Source organism: Falco biarmicus, chromosome 7 (assembly GCF_023638135.1).
Source record: "Falco biarmicus isolate bFalBia1 chromosome 7, bFalBia1.pri, whole genome shotgun sequence".
Classification (NCBI taxonomy): domain Eukaryota; kingdom Metazoa; phylum Chordata; class Aves; order Falconiformes; family Falconidae; genus Falco; species Falco biarmicus.
This window is the reverse complement of record NC_079294.1, coordinates 49,714,001-49,736,346: the sequence shown is the minus strand read 5'-3', so window position 1 is coordinate 49,736,346 and position 22,346 is coordinate 49,714,001. Positions and strand designations below refer to the sequence as shown.

Sequence of the window (22,346 nt, the reverse complement as noted above, 5' to 3'; positions counted from 1 at the left end):
ATGTGGCATTGTCGATCAGTTCCCACCTAGGCCACTCCAGAGCATCACCAGCAGGGAGAACTGCCCAAAAAAGCAATCCCTGGCTCTTCCCAGTTATCCTCTGGCTTGGCTCACCCAGTGCTTCCCTGAGTTACACAAACCTCTTGATGTTCAGCCTGTTAAGGTCTTCCTGTGCCAGCAGAGAAACTGTTACATCTCGCTGCTGTTCCTGTTCCAGGGCCACTGTCACTTTTATCAGCTAAATAACAGTAATTTGAATACAGCAACAATTATGGGAACCTATTTCCTCAGCTGAAGCCATTATCCCTGACAGATTTACAGCCAGTGCTTTTTTGACAAAGGCTAGATACATAAAGAAGTTGCTCTGCCAGGCAGCATAACAAACAAAACACCTTCCGGTTTTATAAGAATTTCCTCTAAAATTATGACAGCTGTAAACTATTTGTGTCTTCTTCTAACCTGCTGAATAAAGACATGCTAAGGTGGCACATCTTTCTTAGTAAGAATGAGGAAGAATTTGTGATTAGTATTGGTTTTTAACTTGTGTTGCTTATATTTCTGGGCTCTGAAGCATCTTACAGAAATCTGAAAACACACTAAAGGCTCCAGCTCCACAGCTTTTGCAAAATAAAGACATGAGAACCAGAACTGTCTTTTTCTCACATTCTCATTAGACACAGCGATGAGTTAGAGATCTGTAAGTATATGTGCATACATTCAAAGAGAAAGGACCACAGAGGAAAGAAGAAGAACAAACATTAAAAAGAGCATGGTAAATTTGAAAACTTGAATTATTTTTTTTCTAAGTCCTTTTTGATCTTCATTTGTCACCATTGCAGATGAATGGAATCTGCAAGCCCTCCCTTCTTGCCTACACAGTAGGAGAAATAAATACAACGTACAAGCAACTCTGGCAACAAAACAGACAATTCGTAAAGATGGGAACTCAATTCGTGAAAAACCCCAGCAGCCTATTGACCAACCGTTGCCTTCACAAGGCTGTAAGTTTTTGGTTGGGAGACTTAAGTGCTGTCCTGACTGCTTCCTCACAAGATGCCTAAGGACCCTTAATGTGGACTTCACAGATAGGAAATGTTACATTAATGATGAACATTTTCTAAAATCCTGCCTTTAACTGTCACAGAAATTAGAACTCAATTATTCTAGGGCACTAACCATTCTGCTGTTAAAAGTTTTAACACATCCTATGATACATGGGTGGAATAAATACCTTACCTGGACTGGTAAGAGAGACCAGCTGTACTTGTAAAGTTCAGAAATGCTGTACTATTTTTTCTGCCAAAAGTCATGTAAAACTACTGTCAGACCTATTCCCTTTCCCTCTCAAGAACAGAGGGTAGTATAATAAGGGACCATAATAAAAGTCTGAAAATCTGAATTCTTCACATTTTTGAAATTGTAGCAAACAAAACCACAACACACACAGATGTCTTTTTTTTAATTCATGCCAAATGGAAGAAATGTGGAGATATGCAATTTTTAATATATGCAGTTATATTACTGTTTTCCATCTGTGTAACCAAACTGAAGAAAAAAAATCTATTGTACACAGGTTCAGCGAGACTTTGAGAAGAGCACAAAGACCTTTTACTCTGTTCTCTCAAATACCAGAAACATAGTCTTGGTCTACTAAATGTGTGGTAATTCTGCTCTCCCTTCTGTTTTTAGTAATTGCTTACACTTCAGTCACTTTTACAAAAAGATAGAACCTACAATTGGATAGAACTGGATAGCTAGGAGAAGCTAGGGTCTTTCTACTCCCACTTTTAACATTTTTGTATTCCCGACTAGTATATTGACCTGGTGTAGACATGGCACAAGTCTCAAGTATAAAAATATTTTAGATCTTTCATGCCCAGTTATGAGTGGATGAGAGCAGAGAACAGGATAAGCAAGTAACAGCAAAGAAAAGAAAATGAAAGAAAAAAGATTTTGGAGAAAATGTTAGAACTGAGCAACCTTCATATTAATGTGTCTTTTTGTGCGTTTCAGAAGTCACACAAATGACTTACCATTAGCTAAAAACAGCTACAGAGATGCTTCTACAACGTGTTCTGAATTTCAGTTTTGCTAGGCGTTTGGTAGTAAAACAGCTACTAACAGAGTAATAGCAAAATTATTTTTGTTTTTCAATGATAAAAGAGATGGGACGAACCTAAAGATGGCATTTTAACTACCCAGTACACCATCAGATACTAAAATTCCAACTTCTTGCTAATACACGAAACTCACAAAATTACAGACTTGTCTAATGTTTGGCTTTTGAAAGGTCACATTACTTAAACTCTGGTAGTAGTAAAACAATATCCTCTATAATCCGTACAAATTACCTTATCATACTGCATTAATAAAAAGATATCAGAAAAATCAGTTACCGCTTAAGTTTAAGGCATTTCATCCATTCCAATGTCAACAGTTGGCTTTGCAAAACCTTCTGCAGTTACTGGCAATAAATCCTGCTGAAAATTTCAGAGCTTCTTACTTCTCCAGACAAATTCCCTTCACACCCTTCTCTTCAATGACTACTGGTGAGGACAGCAACATTTTCTGTGAAAGAAAGACAATGATGTTATCTCAAACAAATTTCAGATGTGATTTACTGTTAATTTCCCTTCTTTAGTAACCTTCTGATCTCTTAAATGCTTAAAGAGCCACCTAAGATACTTGGGTTCTTATCAGAATTCTGGCTGCATAGCTGGCACACCAGACTTCTATCCTCTTCCCTAGCATTCAAATTTCTTTTCTGGACCGCAGGAGCATACTGCTACAAGTCTTCTTTTAATTTTATCTGCTATATAGCCACACTACTAGCTTTGAAATAAAAGCACAGGCTGGAGTGCAAATGCTGAGGAATGGCTTGTAGAAGCTAGCTGGTATAATTAAGAACTTTTCCTAGGAAAAGGAACAGGTAATCCTAGCAATTTTCTTATTTTTAATTACAGTTTCCAAACAAAATATAAAGAATGAATTAGAAAAAAATAACAAAACTATCTACATATATTACATGTTTTAATGTACATTAAACATAATACAAAAAAGCACACAGGTTTATGTTACTTATACTTGCATATTAGCAGTTCATGGTGGTTAACCTTAACCTTAATCCAGCAAAACTGAACAGCCACAGACACTTAGAGGAAAGCTCAGCTTCTAATACAGGAGCAGAGAAGTATTTGTTGTTTTTCTGACAGTGTCAAGGCTGTGCCTCTAACTCACGGGTCTCCCAAGTTACTCAAGATGACAGTACTACCTAATTATTTTTGGGTTTTGTTTTTTGGTTGGTTTTTTTCTCCTTCCCCCAACTTCTCCCCTGCCCCAGTGTTTGGCTTCTGTAACTTCACTGAACACATTCGTGGATGACAAAGTTGGGGGGAAGTAGGCAAATGCCCAAAGAAATTTAATTGTATTATGAAAGCTACAAATAACACGAAACAAAGCACTTTATAACTTCTGAGAAAAGAAATTACAGTTTGGTGAGCACACACAGACTATGTGATAGCAAGGCAGCATTGACAAGCATGACAAGCAAAACCATTGACTGCTGAATGGCATCAGTGAAATGCTTTGACAACAGTTATCAAAACAAAAACATTTTTTTAGGACATTTGAAAGGAAGGTACTGAAATAGCTTCGCAGATGAGCAGTAACAGGTGAGATGAGTAAGAACCATCATAACAGAAAAGACACATTATGTGCTTAAAAATTAATGAGAAGGGTGACTAAACACACATACCACCACCCCCGAAGACAAAGGAATAGCCACTAATTCAGTCTTAAACTCAAACTTGTGGCTCATCATCTAAATGGCAATATTAGAGATAAGTCAAGAGCTTACTCTGGATGGAGAATATTTAATGCTCTCTTCCCAACCTGAGAGTCACCAACCAATACGCTCTTGTAGATGGGATTAGCCAGAAATACCATATAGGACAAGAACAGAAAGGAGAACAGAGCCCTGCACAGAACCTGGCAAATCCTCCAGAAAAAGTGGTGAGAGCGCACCACGATTCTTAGTCCTCAGCAGCAAATTTTTTTTTTTATATTAGAGAATTCTTTAAGAAAAAGAGCCCTGAAGAACAGAGAAATTGGGAAATGCTTCATGGCACAGAATGGTTGCACTGAACATGTATTCAAAGTCTCTCAATAAGGCAATGTGTGTGTGTAAAATTTTAACTCCTTTCAGAATATTTTTTTTCTGGCTAGAAAAGCAAGGGACTAGGAAGTTTGTGAATTTAGGCAGCATGCTCAATTTAAAGAAGCTGGCTAGGGGAGGGGGCTGGATTTCTCCTTTAGTGCTTGAGGTGGCCAAGTTCCACCAGACAGCAGCATGTGTTCTCAAACTGTAGGCACCTCTGGACACATCTCTATAGGAAACACCATGACAGGAAAACACTGTCATAGTCGTAACTGTGTCTAACTTTAAAAAAAGACAGCATAACAGTAGAAATAGTACTTAATGTATGGCAATACTAAAATTCACCAAGGGCTAGCAAATAATGTACATAACATCCTCATGGTTCCCAGGACTGTTATCCCAGGAACTTAACAAGTAAACCCAAACATAAAATTCTTAACGAAACCAAATGTGGTTACATTTCTAACTGTGCCACTTCTTTAAATATAAATACGCCAGAATACTGTAATAAAATACCAACATTTACATCCATTTTCTAATTTCAGTTGCATGCAGGCATTTTTACTTCCATCCTAAAATTCTGCAGACTTTGAACAGCAGCAGCAAAGGGGTTTGCTTGCCATTTGCCTTTCCTTGCAGAACTGTAACCCAACAGCTCTGGCACAGCTGGAGACGGCACAGATTCACTACCACAGCTTTATATAAATCAGGTGTTCTTTTGGCTCTTTAGGAACATTTAGACATTTTTTTAAAGCTGCCATTACATTATATTTTATAGGTGCCACAGTAAAAGTTTTATCTCCAACGTAAGCATACAGCATATTAAAAGCTAGCTAAGTCAACAAGCGGTATGGAGATCTCACATAAAAGTTGTTATTGTGGTCGCAAACAGCACACTGATTTAAAAAACATAATTTACCACTCAAAAAGAAAAGAATTAAACCCTGGCACAAACCCTGACCACTCTATATTTACTTATGCTTCAGTGCTCAGTACCTATAATTTATGACATCTTCAGTAAAATTGATAAAGACAACATGAAAATCCTCCTTTTAGCTGCTGCTCTTACTAGACAATTAACATAGATGGAGTAAATGAAGGTATAGATAAATGCCCCTCTTCATCATCTGCCTTGGCTTTCTGTAGAAGCTGCAGGCAGTTGAAACTCGGTATGAAAAGAGCTGCCATGTGACTCAGTCCCATACAAGCTGTCCTCACATAACAAAGAGCAAGAGGAATGCTAAACAAATGAATCACAAGCCATTTCTGCAAAACATCCCCAACTTTCTAGCAACTGCCAACGCTGGGAGCTATCTGTCCTGTCAATCTGAGTGACAGCCCATGAATAAAGGGGCATCTAATTACAAGATTAGTAACAGGAAGTCAACATTTCAAAAACCACCATAAAAGTTATGATTGCTGACTATGTAAGGAGGCAAAAACTGCAGCAAATCCACAAGAAAGTAAAGCCATTATTTGGGACATATTTTTCCTGTTGATGTTGACTTGAAGTGAACTCTTCACAGCTGTGAATGACTGGCAATACTTAAAAATCAGGCAACTTACAGAATGCTAATCAAAAGAACTACTCTTCACTTTCAGATAGCTATCAGATTTGCCAAGCTAGGAGGAGTCCGGAAACATTTATGCTGTTTAATGTATCAGCATGCTGATATCTTGGACACAAAAACCTGTAAAAATAAGTAATTATAAATGTGCATGTTAGGTTGGTTTTTTTTTTTTCACAATACAGCAAAGACAAAAGAAACAGATCATTTCCAAGTTGATTGTATCAGCAAATATCGCAATATAACACAATATCACAGGGTCAGTATCAACAACTAAAGCATTTCATTAAACTATGGGATTTTCCTTCAATGGAATTGCACAGGCCTCCTGAATGACAGCCTTGCCAAAGAGGCTGCAAGAATCACATGGCACAGAAAATGCTGATCTGAAGAGAAGATTTTCCAGAGATCTCTCTGAGGTGCAAGGAGATATTGCTGTTATTACTGTACATGTAGATAGACTGCTCGGCTGATGGCATTTCAAAGTGGTATTACCTAACCACTGACCAGGTAACAGAGGGATAAAATAGTAACTTCTTCACTTCAAAATTGTCTCCTCGGGATATGAAATGCTGTAAGACAGATTATATCCACTCCTAAAGGAGACAAAGAGAACAAATCAGTATAGGAAATGTGCCTTCCTTTCCACATATACTTATGTTTTTAATACAAATTCATAGATGTACAGGAGATGAAACAGGAAAAAGAGGAGCTTAAAAATAAGAACATTTTTAACTTAAAAATATTGAACATAACATGAAAATACTGCTTAAAATAGAACTGATTCACGGAGAGAAAGGAAGTGCTCAATGACTTGCTCATGCTTAAGGACTCTTAAACAAGTATCTGTTATTCATGCTATTGAAGGACTTGCAACTCCTGAACTACTGATTTGAAAAGATTTTGACACCCTAAGATGAATACACATCTCAAAGGGCTACCATATAGGTTAAAAGCCTCTGTGCTCTCCAATACTATTCCTTTAATTGAAAGAAAAAGTTAGCAAGACGACAAAAAAAAGGCATTAATTGCTTTGGTCCTGTAAGTGAGGCAAAAATAACATTCTTTGCCCAAAAGAAGCTCCAGGTATCTTTCCTGTAGTCAGACCATCCAAGCACAGGTTACAACTGAACTCTGAATATACAGCCACCCTCCATTCTGTGACCACATCCAGCTGACCCCAAACAGAAAAGTAATACATCTTATAGCTGTAGTAGCCATCCTAAAAAGTTGGAAACAATTCACTGTAACCAAAGTGACTTTCTAGAACACAAATTGTACCTGGAAATGACATCATCTTGGGTATTATTAACTGGGAACATATTTTCCTTTACCAAATAAAATACTTTGCCATGCACTACCATAATGAAAAATCAAGCTCAAGATATTAAACACGGCACATCTGAATTGAAACAATGAAATCAAAAACACAACTATCCTCATCCTCCCAAAGAACCCCAAAAAGTCATGTCAAGAAGAACTAGTGATGAATTCTGAGACTACTGGGGCCTATCCATACCCTAACATCTAAGAAGAGGAGAAAGTCAGCAGAAAGACAGAAGGTACTACTAGTCATCCATCCTTATGAATGAATAGTGTAGTACAAACTTCTTATAAAACACATGGTTTATTAAAGGTTGGAAGAGAGTTTCAACTTAAGCCAAAAGGAACTTACAAAAAACACAAAGAGCTGTACAGTCCTGCAAGGGAGGCTATGGGGCAGAAGACAGAAACAAGAGCAGTACCTGTTAATAAAGCAACACAAGTCTACTGCATCATTTTTACTGTTCTTTGCTGTAGCAACAAGTAAGATTTTTATCTCAACAGCTATTGAAAATCTAGGCTTTTACTGATATTTCACATCCACAAAAATGTTATGAATATCTGAATGTGGCTTCCTAGAGGAAGATTCTTGGCACAGCAATACAAGCCTCAGGTAGCAATATGGACATAGCAATACAGGAAGAAGGAAAAATCAGCAGTACTATAGCAACAGGAAAAATTGAAAGCAACAATAAAAACCCCACCCAACCTCAAAACCTCAAATGGCCATTTATGCAACTTTCTTCCACAAACTAAACCCAAAACTTGCACTGGGATTACTGTTTGAATTTCAATCCACTCCCCCGCCCACCACCACACTCCTTTGCTGTTCACTGAGTTTTATTAGAACCATCTGTGAGATTCTCCCCTTCCAGTTTATGTCTGTTAATCTGGCAGCTGCACTTTATCATCTATTTAAAAAAAATAATATAATCTTTGTTTCAAAGTTGTTGAGACAGAAGGTCTTTGACAGGCTAAAAATTATCTTTAAAATCAACAAAGAAGCCACATCATATGCTGTGCTTTACAGATTAAAGGGGAACAATGGAAGTTGGAGAACACACGTATTTTTAATGCAAAGATAAAAGAAGGTTTTAGGGAGAAAGAAAATTTTTACCAATGCAGTTTAACTGACAAAAGCCACAATTTACCAAAATACTTCAAGTTGCCACTGCAAGTAATTTCAAGATCATTATTATCATAGATTGACAGAAGCCAAAGAAACACAGAGTATTTCCTTACAGCATCTTGTTGGCAAAAAATAAGCAAGGGAAGTGCTAAGAAAATGTTGAAGTATAGTAGCAAGAGTTTGAGTGATTTTCTTTATACATGATGCAGTTATTACAAGTTTTTGAATACAAGTCACAGGCTCTAGAGTTTCTTTTTAATAGGAGTACCTCAGAATATAATTGTCACTGCGATATCCAGTACTCACCTTGATATAAAATCTGAATATTACGTGTATTTCTATACACATATGAAATTCCTTCTTTCTACTACATGTTTTAAAAGTGGGTTAATAAAGCAGTATTGTTTGTACACACACCAGTCACGCCAGGCAAGATCCATTCATCAGCTAAAAAAAAAAAAAAGTACAACACGCTTTGCGATCCTCTTTAGCTTTATTAGCCTGCACCTGCTGCTGCTTAATATTGAATCTTTCTATATAACCCTCCTAAAACATATTCGTTCACTTATATGTACAGATATACATATTATCACCACGCACTTCATGCCGGAATAACTTTCTGCCTGTAGCATATGATGCAGCACATCATCACTGTTGAAAAATGGCAAAAATCCTTGTGGCTTCAATTTGTTTTGGTATTTCTCTCCTCCAAAGTGTTTCTGCAGAAGCATTTGCCTACTTGCATAAGAATGGCACAACCTTAATTTTGGGGGGGGATTAACAGAGACAGACTTTTCTTCCAGATTTCACCAAATCACCTCATAAAGCTTTGTAAAAAGGAAAATGCACTTAATGTATGAACACAAAGTTCTGAAGGCTTTAATACTTGAGGAACACTACTTCTACTTTTTGATTTATAATATTCTGAACATTTTCGTCCTTTTCCCCCTGCAAATAAATACTTGCTTTTCCTGTGTTGTTGCTATTTAAAAGGTAACAGGCAAGTACAGACAACATTAAACTGCTATCAAATAATGTTTGTAGGTGTGTACATTTGAAGGATCTGAACAATTAACTGGACTTTTAAAAATTTCCCCAGAGTTCCCTAAACACTGGAAATAACTTTTTCCACATATGCATTGCATTTAACTCCATAAATCATATCCAAGACATGTGCCTTGTTGTCATCTCTCATGACCTTTCTGATTCCATTTTATACAACGTAAAGTCTGCATCTTCCCTGAGCAAATTCTTAATTCCTTGTTGAAAAAAACAAGATCATTTAGTTACTCAAGATTTCTACAGCTTCATAAATGGGATTTACCGTTGTGATAAACACAGTCATGATTCATGTCAAAAATAGAATGTAGTGTGATAAGTGTAATTGTTGCACCCTGTGTAAATCTGGGACCTGTATCGCAGTTGTGGTGAGTGGGCGCGTGTGGTTCTCCTTTGAGACGATGTGATGGCTTCCCCTTCCCCTGAGGCAATCGCTGCTTGGCAAAGCCCGCCGGCCGAAGGAGATAAGGAAAGCGAACCACGCCAGAGAAGGCCCGACGAAGGAGACAAAGACTTTGAGATTTGAAAAAGCGCGCCAAAGGAGAGCCAGTAGGAGGAGAAGGTGTACCCTAACAGCCCAGTGGGGAAAGAGCGGGACGAACAGCTGGCGAGAGGAGATTGGTCGAGATCCGGGCATAAAAGACGCTGCTGTTAGGACTCAGGGGTGCCTGTGGTGGAACTAACTGAGTTCTCCGCGCACCCAGCGCTGGTTTTGCTTATTGTTTCTCAACCTAAATTGATTGATCCCAAAATAAAATTGTTTAATTGTTATCGTTTATAACACCGTTTTCTTCTTAGGCTTTCCTTTCATTCATTATAGAGTTTCTTTGGTTTTAAATAAACGTATTAAGCGGTATTTCAAAACTGTCATGACAAACTGGCTTGCTTTCTCCCTTGAACTTTACCATAAAAACTAAACAAATTACAGATATTTTAATTGCACAGACTCTACAAAAAAGATACAAATGTAATAATTTGAGTTGACAGATCATGCAAGGGAGACTTTAAAGGTGGTTTCAGAAGCACTAGAAACAGTACTGTCATAATATAACTTTATAAGTTTTATATGCAAATAAAAAATTAAAAATAAAGTACACCTGAAAAAAATCCCATTAAAAGAAAATCCATATATTTTTTTGAAGAATGGTACAAAAAAGTAGATCTCCTCTTGAAAAGCATCCTGGAATCTCTCAGGAGAATTACCAAAATAACCGCAAAGTGTGTGTGCGATCAACTAGGAGGAGAGATTTTTATTAAAATACGTAACATTACTTTTGTTAGCACTCCATTGGCTTATTAGCAATTCTGGTAAAATTGAGATCTCTTGTGAAAACAAGAACTTCTAACAAAACCAAAGTCTGCAGAAAAAACCTAAATTCCTCTTCTCTCCCGCCGTCATCGCCCCCCCCCCCCCCCATGTTTGCAGTTGAAAAAACATAATTTGGTTAAATAATCTATTACAAACTCTCTTTGGTGTCTACAAAATATACACGTTTATATAAGCTAGAAACAACAACAACAAAAAGCAGTTTAACCACATAACCACGCCCCCATACCCCTCTTTGAAGATATCATGAGCATATTAAGCCAAAACTGCAAACCAAAGAATGCTTAGGAGCATAAAAATAAAGTTATGCCCTGCTGAAAGTGCCATTTTTCTTGCTCTTGAATACATAATGTTGATTCCCGGTTTCAGTTCAACAGAAAGTTGTAAAATGGCAGCGTATTTCCTGATACAACTCCTGGGCTGCATTTCCAACAAGCCTGCCATCAACACACTGCCTTAGACTGCGGCTGCCCGCTTCAAATACCCTCCCCAAAGGAACAAACGCTCACGGATATATGACATAGGTTATCAGAAAATCTTACTGCATTGTGATATGAAGAGAAATTGGCAGATTGAATGCATGCATGGCATTCTCCTTATGAAATCTGTTCGTATAAAATGAGTTAGTTCCCTGAGAGAAGATGAAAAGAGCCTGGTTTAAGCCTGCTGAATAGGTTAATAACACATACAACAGCAAAAAAACAGTTCCCAACATCAGTGCACTTGAAAGAACTTTTGTACAGCTGCAATTTGAGTACCAAAATGAACACAAGATGAATCCTAACACCCCCTTCTTGGGAAGATCACTTTCAGAAGGACAGCAGGTTAACGCAGCAATCTGCAACCCACTTAACTTGTAGGGACTGACTGTCAGTTATGCTGTAAGTATATGTACCATCAATTCATTACGCAGTTTGTCCTTTTCTTTCATTAAGACAGAGAACTCATTTCTGTTGATCCCGTGTCTCCCTTGAACTAAATTACAGACAGGCAAATACACCACTAGCATTTAGGACGTGAAGTAATGCGGCACGAAACTAGTATACATTTTGACTGACCTTTTGCATAGACTTTATCAGAGCCTTCGCTAGTTAATTACAAAATTCCTGTATATTTGATGGATAGTAATAAAAAATAATAAATCAGTAACAATTCACACGGTGGGAAAAACTGAAAGTGAAAAAAAATAGAGATTGATATGGGATTGAAAATAGTAAATGATTTATTGAACAATTCTGAATTATGTACTTTTTGGGATGACCTTGATGGCTCTGTCAGAATGGAATCTTGAGTTTTCAATCCTGCCATTTCCTCAGCTTGTCAAACACAATTTCCAAATTCAGTTACACTGAAACTACCCTTCTCAATGTGGGTTGCCACAGAAGTATTTAGCCCAGAAAACTGATTCAGCTTTAACACAAAACATCACTTGAGCCCAGAAAGCAACATGCCCCAGGAGAGAGGGCTCGTGGTTGCAAGCAGACTATGAACAGCATCCCAGACAAAGCTGGAAAATTCCAGAGATGTGTTGCACTGAGCTTTTCCCACAGCTATGGCCAGACAAAGAAAATTCAATTCAGCAGAAAGCTATAGAGAAATGCTTTAGCTGAATTTTTCTAATTACTGAAGTCAGAAATGCAATCTTTACTTAAATGTTAAGCCATATACACAGGCCATTAGACAAAATTCCTTTTCTTTTAAGTAGTTTTATCAGCTTTGACATTTCATAACACTATTATTTTAAGTCTGGTCTGGACAAAAATTCACAGTGATCTCTAGGAAAAGTATTTCCAGAAGGCTATGCTAAAGTATCTTCCATGTAATGCTATCATTTGTCAAAGTTTTACTTGAAAGCATGTGTTAACAGAAGTTGTATGGATCAAAAATTGAGTACTTCCAAGAACATAAACGATGGCTACATTCCATTTCTGACAAGAGCCAATCCACACTTTTTGACTCCTCAATGACGTACCAATTGACCTTGCAACGAGTAAGGCACGAATACAGGATGTAAATCTAAAGCAAGAAACTACAGCAGAAAGCAAACTGAACCGGTTGGAATAGCCAGAAGACAAAGAAAGGCAACAAATGCTCCTGGCATTGAATTAGTGAGATAATATCAGAAAACAAACACCAGCTCAGTTAAAATGACCATAACTAGTAGGGTCAGTGGACAGTGTAAGACAGCTTGAAGACAAGTCAAAATTTACAGTGCTCTGAATATAAAATCTAATTGAACACTGACAAATCTAAGGAAATTGGTAGTATTTGCTGAAAAGCCACCTTAAGGCAAAGAGCACTCTGAGCGAGAATAATACCCTGCAGCAAAGACCCAAGGGCATTAAAAAGAGAAATTTGCTATTTCTCATTATGCTATTTCTCTCCCCTCAGGTATTTTAAGGCACTTTGTCTTGTGCTGACTGCAGTTTAAAAATACTGATTGAAATAAACCAGAGTTGTAATAGGAACTGCAAATAGCTCTTAATGTTTCTGAAATATTAAGATACATAGCAGGCATTTAAATGACAAAATTCAGCAAGTGTTCAATGGTTCAGGTTTTTCCCCCTCCCTAAAGTTATCTGAAATTCTCTTGTCTGTAACCTGCATTGTCCTGTCATGTTGTTCCTTCAGCATGCGCAGCATAGCATTACACTGTTTAAAACCACTTCATTATAGCACATGAACCGAACACACCAGGGAATTCTGCATCATAATCTGAAGCATCTCCATCTTTCAAACCACTGAAGAAAAGGAAGATAATTTCTCTAAACTCTCTCTTACTAGAGACAGGTTGGGCATTAAGTGGTTCTGGCAGCTACACAGATTGAGCTGTATAAAACAGCTGCAAACTGAAAACAATTGGTACTATGCAATACAGAAATAGGCAAGGACAGCAGACAATGCACAGCAAGTATCACTCTAGCTCTGGCTTGTCATCAGACTAACAATACAGCTCAGCTGCAGCATCACTTCATGCTTCTGAACAGAGCAAAACATTTTCTCAAAAAAGGTATTAAAAGGAGGATACTGAAGTTTAGTATCAAGCCTAATGTTAAGAGTTCCACATTTGTATTGGTATAGGAACTCATATGAAAAGGGTGAACCTGAAAAGCTTTAATTCTAAACTCTCTCACCATTAAAGAATGTTTATTTGAAACCTTCACTCAAAGAAAAATGAGACAAAGTTAAAACAGGGTAGCAAAGAACTATCAAAACAGTAATGCAAACTGAGTCACTTGATAATATGCATGGCTGAAAACCCATGCCTGAGAAACAGTTCACTATGCATACACAGAAAGAGGGAAATACCTAACAGCAGCAAAGGAGGAATCCTGGATCAAAACTAAAAACTGCTTCTGGACAGGAGCAATCTATCAGGTTGGTGCAGACCACAGGACCAAAGTAACATGGCTCAATTAGCTAAAGAAACTATCCAGGGTGAAATGATGTCAATGAATTTTATACTTCAATAAAACAATTAGAAGAGCTACAGAGACATCCATTAAATATTCCTCTAGAAAATGATTTTATTATATGTTAGTTCAGAATAAAACTTTTCAAATTTGAAAAATTGAAGTAAAAGTTACTTTTTCAAGCATTTTACTCCTAAACACAAATTTAGGGACAGAGAAATCAACTGTCACAGAAAAGTAAGAGTGCTCCATCTGTGCAGAATAAATTATTAACTTATAGTATTAACTGATCTAAGAAAGGATTATGAGATTCAGCAGATGACATTTAAGGTAACAGAGATAAACTGCAGATTAAGCAAAGTTGCCAAGTACCAAAGATGTTGAAAAGATCAGAAGGATCATACATACCCCAAGGAAAGCCCCAGAGGACAAAAATGGTTTACAAGATGACAGTAGCCTAGCAGATCAGACCAAAAGTCCAGCTCGCCCATTAGTCTGCTTCTGGCAGAGGCCCAGAGCATAAAGGCATCAACAGCAACACTTTCTCCAAATACTCTCCCAATCTCCAGCAATTTACAGCTTAGAGACTTCCTGTAAAAGAAATGGCATCTTTGATTGTCTTGCATGGAATTTTCCTTCATAATTTTATCCAATTACCTTTTGAAAGCATTTACAACTTTGTATGCGTAGCATCCTGTGGAACGATATTCCACACTTAACAGCTTTGTCTGAAGTACCTTTGGGTGTTTGTTCTGAATTGCCAGGTTCTTGGGGGGTGCGGGGGGCGTGGGGTGGTGCAGAGGAACAGGACAGGACAGACACCAACACAACACACACGGACAGTTGGCAGACCACAGACAGGGATACCAGATAAGAAACTTGTTCCTTTGTATTACCTCTATATTCTTCTTCCTATGTCATTATGATTTTTGACTTCTTTTACAGGCCTCCCTCAACCCATACTGCCCGTGTGAAGTGCCCTGATGTATTTGTTCTGAGTAGGTGCTGCTCCATACCTCACGCTCTCCGCTCTGCATTCCTCTTTTGGATTCTTTTCAAGCTAGACTGCATGTCATATTCAGACGCTTTTGAGAAAAGTGTGAAAGAATTCTAGAGTACTGAGAACAGAGAGATGTGTTTAAAAGTAGAGAAAAATTCTAAAGGAAAAAACATAGAAAATCAATAAAGGTTCACTGTGATGCTACCTATCTGCAAGCAACTGAACTGTTCAAGCATTGTTACAAGACTTTAAATAGGGGGAAATACCTTTAAGATTTGTAGTAGAAATCTGATTATTTTTCTGTGCCTTCATGCTTTACAAAGCTGAAATAATTTCCATGTGCACTGTTTTCCCCTCAAGTGAGCACTTCACCACATTTTGTAACTCTGTAACCCATCAATAAAGAGACAGCCATGCTAGAGGCAGTACACTAATGAGACTTTGTGTTCTAATTGTTTTTATATTTAGCAAGGAAAGAAAAGACATAAGGGCAGTGAAACAGATTTCAAATAAATGGACAGTCTGTTGTGGTAAAGGAGGTTGAAGAATGATTACTAGTCATCTAATACTTTCAAAGTTGTAAGTCTAATACCTGGAACTTTTATTTCCCAGTATTAAAAGACAACTGGGAACCTTTATTATTCACTTCCAAAAGCACAAACTATTCCCAAACATTGGAGAACGCATTTTCATCTAGCACACTGGCCAGTCTTGGAAAAAAAACACACCCCTCTGACCTGGGATGCCCTCAGGTCATTATTGCCCACACCAAAACTCTATGGAGTAACCTGTGACAAGCAAAGTTGCTTTCTCAGCTTACTACTACTACCTGATTGTACACCAGTGGTACAGTAGGAAACAGCTTGTTGCAAATGTTCTTTGCTAAAAGGTAAGGTAAGGTCACTACAAGTACAGTCCCCCTGGGGTAAACATCTTGTATTAAGAAAATGCTTCAAAATATACCCATGGCAGGCTCTGCACCGACACACCAACACCAAGTTTTCCTCTCTTTCGTAAGCTTCTACACAAGGTCAAATGTGAGTGCAAGAGTCTTGGTTGTTCTTGTGATTGATACTGTTCTCATTTGTGGCTACAAAATGCATTCTATTAACATTTTTGAGAAACTGCCAACTTCTAACCTCCAATATCTCAAACAGCAAAGAATATTATTAAATTAAAATTAAAAAAAAATTAAAAAAGAAAAATCCCATGGGATACACACAAAACATATTCCATGTTATTGCATCCCTGGACTGCAGAAACCCACACAGGAATTTTAGAGTGTATCTCCTCAGATCAGAAATGTGCTCTGAAATGCTTTAAGTTGCATTAAAATGTTGGTTTCCATTATTTAATAGTAAAAAGAAAATCTGCAGGTGTCATCCATGAGAATATTTTAAGTTTTGTAGTCTGTCAAAGCAATCTTTAATTTTTTTGTTGTTAACATGCAGCAAGGATATTTCAGATTTTCCCAGGAGTAAGACAGAGGAGAAGAAAAAGATTTTCCAGTGCTACTGTATCACAACCAAGCTTTCCTGCTCAGGAGTTCCCTTTCTAATTAAATTCTGCTGGCTGTAAAATTTTTGTTGTCTTCATAAAAAAACATCTAATTTGGAAGAGTTATGAAGGTTTGGGAAAAAATATAATCCATTCTTGCATTTTCAGTAGACTACATGAAGTGTTGATAAAAGCCAGTATTTTCTAAATAGATTTCAAAACACTGGGAGCTAGGGAAGGAATGTTTGCTCTAGAACAAAGCAGGACCAGACTGGAAGAAACACTAGGTTTTCCACATATGACTGTACTTGAAAATATGGACATAAATGGGAGAAAACCCACTGACATTTGCATATTATGTAACACTCCCAATATTTTAAAGCTTTTCAGCGTATGACTTCATAAATGTAAATATTGCCACAAACAGCTACAGTACATTGTCAGTGGAAACAAAACAAGTGTATTATGCTGGTGCTCTGCAACATTTGCACTAGAGAATTCTTTACATCTCTCTGCTGCCCACTCTGCATAAATGTATTTAACTCTGAGCTGCTGCTCTGCCACGATTTTCCCACTGCAATCTGCTGCCTATTATCCTCTCAAACCCCATCTACAGGTCATTTTTTAATGAATTGAGCTGGTTAAAATCCCTGCTCCTTTTTCCTTTTAAACATTGGGGAACTTCAAATAGCCCAGCACTAACCAACAGGAATTTATTGTAACCATTCATTTAAAATACCAACAGTTTCGTTATTTCTGCAGCTTTACAGCTCCAATGGGTTTAATGGAGCCTTCCATCACATTATCTTTTTCAGATACACGCATTAGCTTGCTGGGTGCTGAGATGTATGGCTGAAAGAGTGACTTAGACTATTTCCTTTTAGGCTCTGATCTGTTTTCATTAAGAATTTTGGGCATTACACAAAAGTTACATAGACAGGAAAGCATGCACCATTGCGAAAATAGCTACTTAACAAGTATAGAATATTTAGAGATGTATACCAAGATAAGCATAAATCCTCTTTCCTTTTCCATTTAACAAATTTGGAGGCGATTTTCTTTATGTAAAGGAAGCAAACTGATTATTCCCTCGTCTTTGAGGAAGAAATTACTTAAGAGTTAAAAACCTGTGTATGCATATTGAACCGAACTTTGCTATCTCGTACAGGAAAATTCTAAATAAAAACATCACACTTGTCAGCAGTTTCCTCCAAGCCAGAGGGGTGAAAGAAAACTTGACCTGGATGGGATTGTTTCCTAAACTTTGTTTTTAAAATGATCTATCAGGTCACTTGGTTTCATGCAGACCGACTAGTTCACACAGACTGTAGCATATACTCAAACTTAGCATTTAAAAAAAGTTGTTTAATGTATTTTTGCTGACTACAGTTTGAGAACCTCTCTTGCAGGAAACCAACAGAACAAAAAACAATGGAAAATTGTTGGCTGTAACAGGGCAAGTAATAAAAGTATAATACAGCTTACATCTATGTGTTACAGAAGAAAGGCAAAAGACAGAAGCCACGATAGCTAAGGCTATCACAACATGCTACCTGGAATAATACAACTTTAGAAGCACAATGACAAAGCTACCTAACCAAGTGTCAGGTGTCTATAATTCATTGCTCATCACGAATTAATTACTAGTTTACAGTTGTGTTTCAGCTTGGCTATGTACTGCTTAGCTAAAAACAGACAGCGGAAAAGCAGGGGGAAGACTACACGAATTGGAATTATATTCTGATAATTTCAAACCTGCAGCACAGAATAGTAAAAGATTCCAAACCATGGAGAAAGCTGTCATGAATATTCTCTCAGCTATTTTAAAAAGATTTTAAACCTGAACCAGTTTCTTGATCTGCTTTTCCACCCAGCCAGAGTACCACCTGCCATACAGCTGTTTGAGCACAGGTTATTAAAACCAACAGTATCTGTAAAAAGCTGCACACCAAACAGCCCCCGGCACCAGAACAGAGTGGGCACGCTCTGACCTCCCCCCTTCCAGCGAACTGACCTGTAACCCAGAAGTTGTCTCGCTTCCCCTTCACAGATGACAGTACCTATGAGAAGACTTCTTCCTCTCTCATGCTAAAGCAGCCCACTGAACAGTGAATTATCAGCCATGCAGAATGAAGGTAAAAAGTACTCTGTAATAACCACTTCTTCCTCTATCCTGTTATTCAACAAAACCTCAAATTAAACATCAGTGGTTTGGGTTTCACTGGTTATCTGGACTTCAAAGAGTTTGGCAACGTAACAGTATGCATCTTGGCTTGCTTTCTTACTTCAGGAAAGCTGACCGCAAACTTAATTGGGTTCCTCCTTAGTGTAATATACTCTCTAATAACTTTTTCCTAATTCTTACCATTATCACATGAAATCACTTAATTCCAGTAACTTTAGGATTGCTAACAGAATCTTAGCTTTGTTTCAGTATCAGAGGTGAAGCAGCACAGAAGACAGCCTTTGCCACAAAACACCTATAGTTAAGATACCTTGCGCACACACAGTATTAATGATATAAGCAATGCTCCTTATCTGCATACCTGTATCATTAAGAGTGAAGTTACACAACACTGTCATTAAAGATGGAAGACTGAGGATTTGCTCCTTTCCCTGACATTGCTCTTGCTCCTTTCCCTGATGTTGCTGTCAGGAATGCAGTTCTGCTTCCACTTCTGTGCCCACCAACTCACTAACACAGCAGAACATCTACTTTTGCCAGGTTCACATTCTGCCGGGTTAGTGAGTTAAATTAGCTGGCAAAGATCTGAGGCAGTAGCACCAATGTCGGTGGGGAGGAAGAGGAAGGGCTGAGGCTCAGGAACTTCCTTTGCAGTAGCAGGCTTCTAAACCCGATTACATTCTTACAGATAACTTTACTTTGAGAATACTTCCCAAATTGCTGTAGCTGTTTTAACTCTAGCATTACTATCTGCCAGCCATACAGTAGTACATATACACAGACAACTATGTAGTTGCATTAGGGAAAAATGAAAAGTGGAAAAGATGATAGTGAATACTTGATCCATAAGGAATCCTTCTCATTTGCCCTCACAGACCTAAAGCTGAGTCAATGAAGTGACTCATGCTCATAAACGTGAACATTGAAAACCTGCTAGTATGGTTCAGCTGGCTGATCCCAGTACACATGGGATTCATAAAGTTCGGCAAGTGACCGACACACCTGCATTTCAAGTATCAACTTCTACAGTGTTCCTGCAAGAGGCTGCGACCTGCAAGCCTACTGGCTTATAGAAATTGCACCCAAAAACCTTGCTGCAGTTAACCTCAGCAATCAAGCAGCTTCCATAAGCCTCATCAGCATCACTCTCACAGGGGTACACTTTATTTACTCAAGAATATTTTGACTTAATTCAACTTAGTAAGAAACTGATCTGGGCTAAATCTATACAAGGATTTGAAACAAATACAAGAATATGCACTAAAATGGCAATTACTTTTAATTAAACCTGCTCATGTTTTGAGTGTTCCGACTACAAGATGCTTTGGTGTTTGCAGGTATGTTCTCAAGGATGCCAAACTGCCTGCTTGGTGAGTTACAGAAGAGCTAAGCAACGCCCTGGCAGTTGTTACAGCAAGCAACGAACTTGCCATCTGATGCCATTACACACCAGCAGGTAGCGAGACTCACAAATGGGAAGTTTTTCAAGTTTCCAATGACTGCTGCAGTCCACCAGGCAAGCTGAGAGGGGCCTGGAAACCAAGCTGTAAGAAAACCTTCCTAGTCCTCAAAAGACAGTTCTGAGGGTCAGGTTGGCTTGGAAGGCTAGCATTTCCATAGATACCTGCTTCTGAGAAAATATGTGGGCACCTGCCACAGAGCTTTGTATGCAGATAGCTAACAGATACAAATTACTGGAGGCTTAGGAAATGATCTAGCAATAAACCCAGGCAGAAATCTTACAGAGTCTTCTCTGAAGTTAAATGTCAAAATGACTCCAATGAGACATTCTGACATCATCAAAATCTTGTAGAAGATTTGCAGAAGACTTCTGAGCTTCTCAATTATGAATAAGATTGACAAGGAAAACCAGAGAAAGACCAACCAAAATGCCCCACATCTATTAGAAACTTACTGCCACTTTGCTGCCTCTAAGCAGTACTCGTTTTCCTATGATTCTGTCAATAAATGTCAAAGCAGTCAAGAGAAGCAATTGCAAAAATGAAGATTTAACTCCATTTTACAGTATTATTGTGCTACAGTAACTAGAAAGCTCATGTTTCAAACCAATAAAAAGGTAGAAATACATTTCAACTGTTAGCTAAAAAGCAATTTGCCTCTCCAGATTCTGATTTTATTGTAACTATGTCAGTTATGACTGATTCCATATACAGGGTTTTTTTTATTACTATTATGCACTCAGTTAAACCATCTGCAATTTCAGCGACCTCTGAACAGACCATTTACAATCCACTCTTTTAACCTGGCAGATTCCTCTAGCCAATGCAGGTCGACTGCAAATCCTGTACACCAGCAAATGTTTTACTATGATTACTTCACTTTTTATTTTGTATTTAATACAAATGCCTTGATAGATTTTATCCTCCTTCCTTTCCTGTATCAGTCATTATACGGTGAACTTCCGAAGTAATATACACTTTTCTGTTTTGTGATCTGCCTAGCATGTCACAGAAGTTATGAGAAGTAAACAACAACATATAAAACCCCAAACATTTAACAAACATCAGCATTTAATTTAGCACATCTAAACTATGTTGTTATTCAAAAAAAAGTGGTCATAAGTGACAGTTTTATACTACACTAAGTTTTGATGACTAAACTGGTTCTTTTATTCCAACAAAGTACAGTGGACATAGTAGCTGATCACATGCCAGAAACTACAGTTATTCTGTTAACTAATCCACAGGATTTCAGCAGTTCTAAGCATACAGTGGTGGAAGGTCTCATGCTTATGACTCATCCTACAATTTTTCCCTCTCCTATTGTTTTGCAAATTCTCTGCTTAATCTAAAATCCATTTCAACTAGAAACTTCCAGGCTCAGCAGAAACTTGAAGATAATATGTTCCAAGTGAATGACATTTCAAAAGGGCATATCTACAAGATGTATCTACAAGATCTTAAACCAATCTAACTTTGGGCTGGCACATCCCTACCCTTGCCACTGGCTTCTAAGTTTCTGCCCCTTCCTGCCTATGTATACAGATACCTGTGTGATCCCACAGTGAGCCCGTTCAGGGAGCTAGCTGATCAAGCTGGAAACCTCCTAAGTGCAACCATGAGGATCCAGAGGGAGAGGGCACATAGTGGTGGAGAGGGAGTAATACAGGGCGTGTCACACAATGTCGTGGCAATCCAGAATTCAATAGGCTTTAACTGGAGATATGCCACCAAGAATCATTAACCATCCTGAATGAGCTATGTCTTAAAGTAAATGGGCATTCTGAGGTTTGGGTTTTATTTTAAGGTATGGATTTATTTTCATAAAGTATTTCAAATTTCCACATTAGCAGAAAAGTTATCCTACATATACTAGTAGTCTATTTTTTAATGGGATACACAGTAATGAAATTTTGTCTCAACAGATCTTTAAAAGCAGATTCAAACTTCAAGGATTATGAGTTCAGTCAGAATAATGCCTGCTTTCTCTGCCTTATGGCTGGCAATAATGCTTTGAAACTGCTTTTGAGAATATCTAGGATACTACAGTAGCCATGCTGAAATCTACGACTCTCTTCTATTTCATTGCTTTAGCTATGCTTAGCAGGCCATTTTTGTGTGGTAAAACAGTGATACAAATTACTATATATTGATGAGTAAAGTAATTTACAGGAATACACTTCAGATTATATCAAAGTTATAATAAAAATACCATGGGTCTGTAAGAAC

The 22,346-nt window shown here is 37.8% G+C and overlaps 1 protein-coding gene across 5 annotated transcripts in view; it reads right to left on the bottom strand.

The window, feature by feature from the left end:
• The window catches only part of PEAK1 (pseudopodium enriched atypical kinase 1), a 119,970-nt gene that overhangs the window by 65,275 nt on the left and 32,349 nt on the right, over positions 1-22,346 (bottom strand). For all 5 annotated transcript variants that reach the window (XM_056345556.1, XM_056345552.1, XM_056345551.1 and 2 more), the window contains exon 2: positions 2,397-2,568. The gene's annotated coding sequence lies outside the window, so the exon portion shown is untranslated. The remainder of the gene's footprint in view (positions 1-2,396; positions 2,569-22,346) is intronic.